Raw genomic sequence first — 7,249 nt, 5'->3', positions numbered from 1 at the left:
CTTGTCTATGTGTGTTCTTTGATACCCAATCATTTCCTTGTTTATTCTCAAAGACAAAGGAAGATAAAAGACTCACCGTCCCGGAACAGTCAAGGATGAAAAATTTGATACTGAAGAGAATTGCAAGGATGGACAGACCTCGATTAAGAAGATAGAATACTCAGTTTGGTAACCTAGATTGTTGACAGGAATCGTAGATAAAAGCAGAATGATGAAGACCTCCATGGTTTGTCCACCTTTATTAGGTCACAGTAATCCTCATGACTAAAACAGGAAATGTTGACACTACAATGAAAATCTAATGTCTTAAAGTCGGAAGCTCTCAGGAGCCCAGAGACAGCAGTCCTCAGTGTCTGCATGTATCCTTCACTTATCTGTGTGTGTCCTTTTGATACCCAACCACTTCCTTATTTATGATCAAAGACAAGGGAAGATGAAAGATGCTTGGAAAAGGAGAAATGAAAGATATGGTACCAAAGTAGTCAGAAAGTGCAGAAAATCTCTTCCCAAATTTAGAGTTATAAGATCTGCTTGGCTGGTCCCGACAATGTAGATGTAATGTATCACGTTAAATTCAGAAGGGCAATTTCTCAAGTTGAGCTGCTACGCTACGAATCACAGTGATAAAATATCTTTCCCTATGAATTACTAGAACTTAAAATAGCCTGCCTATGCTTTACAGAATAGGTGCATGCAGGCCTCCAGATGATTTCCCTGTATATACTTGATTGACATGGAGCCAGCAGCTTAAGTTGTAACATGCTGACTTATCCTTTGGATCCTTTATTCTCAGTGTGTAGCGACAAATTTTGAGTGATTTCAATCTTTGCAACACAAAAGCTCTGCACTCTTCACACAGAAGAGTTTTATGAAGAGTTCACTACTGCTCTGAGTGGCCCTGTTTTACCCAACATGTGTAGATTCTGGTGTACTTTGGGACACCTGTTGGATTGGTAACATATCGAGCCACCAGCATGTAAGAGGAGAATGTTGTACAAATGTTTACATATAAATTTTCAGTGTGTCTGTTTGTGTGGGCGCACATGTGTGTATATACCAGTTCAACCTCTGGTATAACCTCTTGTGTTCGGCAAACATAGCTAGCTACTCCAACCCAGATTTGCCAGTGGTGCTATGATACACACTGTTGACAAACAGTAAGTGATGCTGGTTACAGGATCTGTTGACAGGTGCATGGCTGTAGACAGACCCTTCTCCTGTCTCCACTCTCTCACTCAGCTGGCTCCAACCTGAAGCACTTACAAACTGCCTGGGACAGCTGGCTCAGATAGGGGCTGATAAGGCTGCCTGGGTTCTAATGGAGACAAGCTCTGTGTGATATGATGTTAGGGACATAAGTGGTTGGAGACTCTGTTGACAGGGTACCGTCAGACTCAGTGTCTCGGTTTGGCCATTCACCGCTGCCGTCTCTGTGTAAAGAACGGAGTGGGGTTTGTGTTGTTGTGCGACTTCAGGGCCTTTTATGTACAAGAAACCATCACCTGATTATTAATGTTTGTCATTTAGGGACACAGGTAGTCAGTGGTACATGAATGTGTGTGTGAGCCATATTTTCAACAGTACTTTATTGAATAGACATGTTTGAAAAATGAAATGAATGTAAACTGATGCACGAGTAATGTATAAACAAACAGCAAAAGAAATTTGAGTTTTGATTGACCCAAATTACCTTTTCAAGTAGTTCTTCTCTTTTTAAAAAGAGATGGATAAAATGCTACAGATTGACCAGTTCAATATAGTCATCAGATGTACAGTCAAACCTGTACAAGTGACCACCTGGACCACCTGGCCATTGTGACCATTTTTTGTTGGTCCCTTAGACAATTGGTAATTTTTCCCATTGACACAGGCTATAAGAGTCCTGTCTATGGTGACCACCTGTCTTCTTGGGCAGTTTTGACTAGTACTGTAGCCTCCCCTCCTGTCAGTCCATCTCTCATCTCGCAGGATTTCTTTAACAATGATTTACAGTTGTACTCATGCTTAGTGCATGACTTTTTAAGAGGCAAAGCTAACAGTACATGAAGAGAGGCATGTATTAGCAATGTTCTTGTGTCTGTTGAGGCAAAGTGCTGTTAGCTAGACTTGCGCTTTCCCCATCAACGTTGTTGACCCTCGGCCGCCCAGGAGTCAAGGGCTCTTCTCCTGGTAAGGGCCCAAACAACAAAGGCACGTCGTGTAAACATTCACCTCTAACAGCACTCTTCAAGCAGCAGTGCAGGAGTAAATAGAAGATAAAACTTTGTCACTCTTGATAAGCTGCTGGTACGACACTGTTGCTCCCTGGCGGTGCCATGCTCCCAGGGTTAATATAAGTTGATGTGATATTGTCCACTGTGAGTGTTGGTCAGGACCTGGCCATGTTTGAGTAAATGGGATGGGTGTACATTACATACCAGGTAAACTTTGCAGGTAAACACTTAGTAGAGTCAGACTTATCTTTTTTTTCATCTGGGGTTTGAGGTGACATCCTGGCTGCTACTGAGAAGGTCTTTTGTCTTTTTTCCGTCCTTCTTTCCAGGACATATAGCATAATGTTTGTGACGCACTGAAGGGCATGGTCTTGGTTTCCCCTTCATATATTTGCACTTCAGAAGAAAATTGATTTGTAGAGTCTTTTAACTATTGCTGTAAGTAATTTTTGGTGGACTTCATACATGTATGTGTAACAGTTCCCTCACAAATTTGGTGGTCTGTTCACAATTAAAACGATCTACTTTTGATTTCTAAATCAAGAAAAATGTTGTTTTTAAAGCTTGAGTCTTGAAAGACGGTAAATTTTGGGGATGAAATGTAGAAAATAGAGCAGAAGAGACAACAAGGCTGTAGTGTTGATCCTCTGGAGGAAAGAGACTCAAGTCACCTTAGCAGCAAACCTACCCTCAAATCTCACAGCTTTTGGGATCTTCTCTCTAAGCCACCCTGCCACAAGGGGACAGACCAAGCAATATTCTGTTCTTGGTAAAGGAAGCACAATGCTCCGGAAAAGACGTCTTAACTCTCACAAAAAGACGTCCAGCCATGCTTCGTGACCAGAAGGTGTTGTTCCACCCCCAGCAAGATTAAACTGTAGCAGCTCCAGCTGTGTGGATGTTCGCCCACATAAGACAAGGCCCTCTCCACCGGACTAGCGGATTTCACGACTGCTGCCTTTCCATCCTGTTTCAGCCAGGTCCGATTAAACTGGCAATCACATCCGCAACATTTTGTTTTGGGCATCCATTAGATAATTGCATTGATCAGTCTTCCATGGAAAAGAGTCTGAAAAGTTAGTCAAAACAAATAAATCCTGATGTAACAAAGCACTGGATAGTCACACATACCAGATTACCATCGACCCTGGTCTGTTCCACGGAGCTTACACAGAGCCTTTTGCCTTACATGTAGGTGGGATGGAGCAGAGATCTTCTCTAATAAAACACTCTGTGGTTACGTTCAGGAAAGAAAACCACTCCTGGTCTTAGGAGCATTCTGATCTCAGGACTTCCTAATGTCATTCAAAAGGGCGTGGCTTCGAACTTCAACCTGACAATGTACATGCTCTTTACCTGAACATTAGAGTTAATGAACTGTAGTCTATCCTCATCTATTTATCAATCTTGGGTAGTATCTTCAGTCAAATTTGGCTTATTTCCAAGGGAGCCCATGACAGGTAAACAGAATATAAACATAGTTTAGCATTACCATTTCTTTATGCGAACCAACAAGTTAAGCTGGTGTGACATTGAAAGGTCTCACTGCTGCAGGAAACATTACCATATTTACTCCTGATGTCTGCTTTGAGATGAGCCTTTCCTGGGATGTTCCTCACATTCCTAGGCTTCCTGTTGTTTTTCCGTCCTAATTACATTTGGATCAGTGGAGATGATATCAGGAGTTGACCACCTTCCCCCTGTCATCTTCACTTTCAACCTACTGGACTGAAGACAGTATAACAGGTGTACATGTACACATGTATGTGCACACTTTGCAAGACTGCCTGAAGACAGTATAACAGGTGTACATGTACACATGTATGTGCGCACTTTGCAAGACTGCCTGAAGACAGTATAACAGGTGTACATGTGCACAGTTTTAGTGTGCTTTGAATTTCATTTCCTTGGGCACAGAGTTCAGGAAATCCGGTCTAACATAAATGGGGTAAGGGATGTTCCTGAGCATGCTTCCTAACCTCTGCTTGGATCAGTTAGTCCTCAGTCTCTGTGAGTCAAGCTTGTCTCAATCATGGATGTTTCTGACCCAGGAAGAAGAGGTGCACACAAAGCTGTAACATAGCTGTAATGAAATGAAGTGTATATGAGTGACCATTTCCCTCCTAGTACCAACCTGCTGCAGTGAAGGCAGGAGAACAGGTGTAGGCTATCAGGAACAACCAAAAGCCATGAGGATGCAGGCGACTGTCAGCAGTCCTCATTGCCACTTCCTGGCTGCACAGGAAGACAGAGTCACAGGACACCGATTCAAAGGGTCCCCGTCCCTGCCTGGCAGAATTATTCCCTCCAGGGATGCTTAAACCTTCATATCCATCTGTTTAACGGTGGGAGAGAGGGGTGGTCTGGGGCAGGATTGTAATAAATGTTACGGCTTGTTCTTGGTAGGGAGAGGATTAGGACCTGAGCCACTGATATTGTTCGACAATCCAGGAGATAACGCTAATAAGATACCCCGGCTACTAAAACCAGTTGACCTCAGCTGCCCTTGCTGACTTGCCTGTAAAAACGGGAAAAATTGTGCAGGGCCTTTTCAGGATAATAGAGTTTGAATGGGTTTATCCTAACAAGCAATGGGAACACATTACTGTTTAACTTCAAAACAACTTACAGTACTTGTTGTTCAGTGAACTTGTTGTGCTGGTGCTGATATGTTGATGGCCATCTTTTTAGGCACCATTTTTAGTTTCTAGATTCTCCAACAATTTCCTAAAAAATGGGGAGGTCAAAATGGAAACAGATTTTTGGAAAAAGCATCTTGGTCCATTAGCTTAAAGTGTTTGTGTTATACATTGTATTTCTCTTCCAGGTGTATATTCCTTTCCTCATGGTCAGGTTGAGAAATCGGATGATGAACAACCTTTGTTGGTCAGGTTAGCACAGCTTAATAACAGCATAAACTAGAATTCCGAGATCTCATACCTCCATGAAATATGATCTTGATATGTAAATGTAAATTTCTTCTTTAATTGTTCAAATGACCTCTGCATTAACATGATATATGCATCGTGATGTATGTTAACTTTTGATTAACTTACAGATGTCCCAAGTATGACATTCTCATCATTCACCATTACGAAATCATAGAATTTTCACGTCAATTATGCAAATTAGGTCATCATTTGCATAATTAGTATCTGTTGAAGTTCCGCCTGCCATAGGTTACATAGTATAATGTAAAACACTGTAATTATAGAATTTCCTCATTAATTCTGCAAATAAAGTCCTCATTTGCATAATTTGCATTTAATTATGTACATCTCTCTCTCAGCTACCTACACACCAAAAATAATGAAAATATGTTGTTCCTGTCTGGACTTATTGGCTTTTAAACATTTCGCCAGAAAGTGCCCTGCAGTTCCAGAACAAGCCGCTAGGGGGCCCAAACTCATATGACTTCTTCCCAAGCACGAGAGCTACCTTCCATCAAAATTTCATGACCCTAGCATGTCCAGATCGAGAGATAATGTAAAACACTGTAATTATAGAATTTCCTCATTAATTATGCAAATAAAGTCCTCATTTGCATAATTTGCATTTAATTATGTACATCTCTCTCTCAGCTACCTACACACCAAAAGTAATGAAAATATGTTGTTCCTGTCTGGACTTATTGGCTTTTAAACATTTCGCCAGAAAGTGCCCTGCAGTTCCAGAACAAGCCGCTAGGGGGCCCAAACTCATATGACTTCTTCCCAAGCACGAGAGCTACCTTCCATCAAAATTTCATGACCCTAGCATGTCCAGATCGCGAGATATCAAAACCGGAAGTTGCGCTGCAGTACCAAGGGAAGCCACTAGGGGGACCAAAATCTCATCATTTCCAGTTTTTGTCACACCCTACCAACACACCGAGTATGAAACCAATCCATCCAGGCGTTCTTGAGTTATCTTGTTGACCAACAGACAGACGGACGGACGGACGGACGGACGGACAGATAAACGCAACTGAAAATATAACCTCCATGACACATTTCATGGAGGTAACAAGTGTATAAACTTTTTCAGGACAGTATTACCTGTGATGTCTTTGACAGTATGCCAATGTTACAAAAAACTACAAAATTTCAATTATATTAGATAATAGAAAATTATGTGCTTCCAAAAATGTTCTCAGAAAGCAAACCAGGTTTGCTCCCTTATCAATATTTTCATGGTGATTTTCCATTCACTGACCTCACACTTTGAAGTTAAAGTCCATGAACCGTATAATGTGATATTTCCTCTCACCAAGGCCCCCTAACAACCTGATTGTGCACCACATCCGTCTGTGGCAAAAAGGCACCAAAATATCCTAGAAAGAGACTAGGATTACCGGCACCAGTAAATTAACCCTGTTGCTGAGGAAACCTTTTGACACCAATATTGTATTGGTTACAGGGTTAGGCAGAAGGGGAAAGGATAACCCTTTTCAAGTTAAGTTTAAGTTCCATGTGAAAAAACTTGAAAAGAGTTTAATAAGTACACTTGAAACTCTTCCAGAGCATAGCATAGGGAACATATCTTTAAAAAATATAAATGGCAAGTTTACATTTTCAGCATTGAGATATACATGTAGAAATATTCAAACTAAAAAAAATATAGAAGTTTTTGGATGTGGTTGCACACAGTTTGTAAAGTAAATGTCTTGCACTTCTTGATGTTTCAGGAAGATGCCATTTCTTTGTTGGCTGGTTCTACTGGCGTGCTGTTAGGGGGGATGAATGGAATCTTCACTGCCGCGTCCTTGAGGGCCGTCGGTTTTCCCATGGAAATAAAAGCGAGAGTGGCGGAGAGGTCTGACTAATCGCTTCCTTACACATCACTGTGAGAGGAGACTTGAAAGGAAAGCGTTTATCCTTCCCCGCTGCTTTGCGCCGGCAGGGATGTTTGCCGAGGGAAAGCAAAGCTGTTTAAGTGTTTACAAAACCTTTGCAGTCCAAACACTGCTACACAGTTTCACTCCTTGGGTTTGAAGGCAAGAATGCTGCTGTGGAGAGGGGGCACCTTAAAGACGCTGGCTGTCCTCCTGAGTTATG

The sequence above is a fragment of the Branchiostoma belcheri genome, unplaced genomic scaffold, assembly GCF_001625305.1.
Source record: "Branchiostoma belcheri isolate BF01 breed outbred unplaced genomic scaffold, Haploidv18h27 scaffold24, whole genome shotgun sequence".
Lineage (NCBI taxonomy): Eukaryota > Metazoa > Chordata > Leptocardii > Amphioxiformes > Branchiostomatidae > Branchiostoma > Branchiostoma belcheri.
This window is presented reverse-complemented; position numbering follows the sequence as displayed.